The sequence below is a fragment of the Gossypium arboreum genome, chromosome 5 (assembly GCF_025698485.1).
Source record: "Gossypium arboreum isolate Shixiya-1 chromosome 5, ASM2569848v2, whole genome shotgun sequence".
Lineage (NCBI taxonomy): Eukaryota > Viridiplantae > Streptophyta > Magnoliopsida > Malvales > Malvaceae > Gossypium > Gossypium arboreum.
Window position 1 is genome coordinate 26,526,948 of NC_069074.1, and position 1,972 is coordinate 26,528,919.

Genomic DNA, 1,972 nt, shown 5'->3' on the forward strand with positions numbered 1-1,972 from the left:
TGTTGACACTAACAAGAAATCATCCCCATTTTCATCGGCCAAATTAGCACCAGCTACATCTTCCTCGTTACTCTCAGCAGCTCTTTTATTTCGCAGTTTATAACAATCTGCTTTGACGTCACCTAACTTTTTACAATAGCGACACCTTTTATATCGTTTCTTTGATGCTACCAAAACGGAAGCTTGCCTATCTGTCTTACTATCCAAATGAAGCTCATTGTCGAGTTTGTCTATACTCAACAAATGACCCTTCACATCTTCGAACGAGAGTTTGTCTCTGCCATAAATCAAGGTCTCCCTGAAAGACTTGTATGAAGGGGGTAAAGAGCACAATAATAGCATAGCCCGATCTTTATCGTCAATATGAACCTCAACATTCTTTAAATCATTTAAAAGAGTAATGAATTGACTAATGTGATCTCTAAGAAGCTTACCTTCGTACATGCGAAACGTAAATAGACGTTGTTTCAACACTAAATGGTTAGCTAGAGACTTAGTCGCATAAAGAGTTTCTAACATTTTCCACAAGGCAGATGAGATCTTCTCCATCAATACCTCCTGCAATACCGTATTCGTGAGGCACAACTAGATTGCAGATAAAGTCTTTTCATCAAGCTCTTCCTATTCTGTTTTATTTAGATTCTCAGGCTTTTTCCTGATAACAACCTTTTTCAAGCCTGATTGAACTAGAATTGCCATCATTCGAACTTGCCACAGATTGAAATTTGTCTCACCATCGAACTTCTCAATTTCAAACCTTGTTGTTGCCACCTCTGAACAGGCTGATCTATGAAAACTGAATTAGCTCTGATACCACTTGTTAAGATTTTAACCCGATTAAGTAACGAACAAGAAAATAGCAGAATAAATTGAGAAATTGAACACACAAATTTAATGTGAAAAAACCCCTCCAAAGAGGATGAAAAATCACGGGCAAAGATAATTTTACTATAATGGCAAAAGAACGAAGAGTACAAAAGATGGAGATAAAAACTAAACCCCGAAAACCCGAAAACAAAGAACCCACAAAACGTAAACACAAAATTCTCTAAATATGTTATGAGTTCTAATCTCTAATGGGTGTATTTTCTAAGGTTGTAAAAGAGCCTATTTATAGGCTAAATTCATAGATCAAACAATAATAAAATAATCTAAACTAATTAGTGTTTGATTGAAACAAGTAAATAGAGTTTAACTAAAAGACTATTTTTCAAATTTGACTAAAAATAGGAGTCATATTTAACACAGGAGAATGTGGATTCGAGTGTGTTGAAACATATTATCGTCTTATTTATGGATTGAAGAGGAGCTATGGATAGTATTTTAAGTGTATTTTATCTTTTAAATTTTTTATATAATATATTTAAATAAAATAATTCAAATGATTCAGAAAAAAGCCACTTCTACAATAAAATTGTCATTCATTTTTAAAAATTACTATTAATTTTAAAAAACAAATATGCCTTTTAGTTTCTTCTCTTGTGCTCTCTTGGGTGTCACATATATGCAATAAAACAACACGATTCAGGTAATTTTCTAATTTTTTGATACGGTCCTCCTTCAGAAAGAGTTATAAAATATTATAGTAAAGCTTGGACGTCAAGGGGTGGTGGCGCAGTTGGCTAGCGCGTAGGTCTCATAGCTTCTGTGTTATCCTGAGGTCGAGAGTTCGAGCCTCTCTCACCCCATTATCTTTTTCCATTTTAAAATTAATCAAGAAAAAAACAGGTGGTTATGCTTCACTGTCGTTAGACTACGTAATAGGTCACTGCATGGCATCATTTAAAAAAAAAAAAAATTCTTTCAAACTAGATTTTAGAAATTAATCTTGCATTTTAGGTATCCTTATTTTGTTATTAATGGAAAATTGAATGCTTATAGCAATTCTCTAATCTTGTTAGAAAATTTGCAGTTTCTTCTTTTTGGGGTCTAAGACCTATGGTATCCGACAGCCAATATTTCTCTTTCACAT

General features: G+C 33.5%; 1 non-coding gene across 1 annotated transcript; it reads left to right on the forward strand.

Annotated features, from left to right (window-relative positions):
• Positions 1-1,603: 1,603 nt before the first annotated feature.
• On the forward strand, positions 1,604-1,688 carry TRNAM-CAU (transfer RNA methionine (anticodon CAU)). Its single transcript is given in 2 exon segments — positions 1,604-1,641; positions 1,653-1,688. It is a non-coding gene; the product is annotated as a tRNA-Met (tRNA).
• The last annotated feature ends 284 nt before the right edge of the window (positions 1,689-1,972 follow it).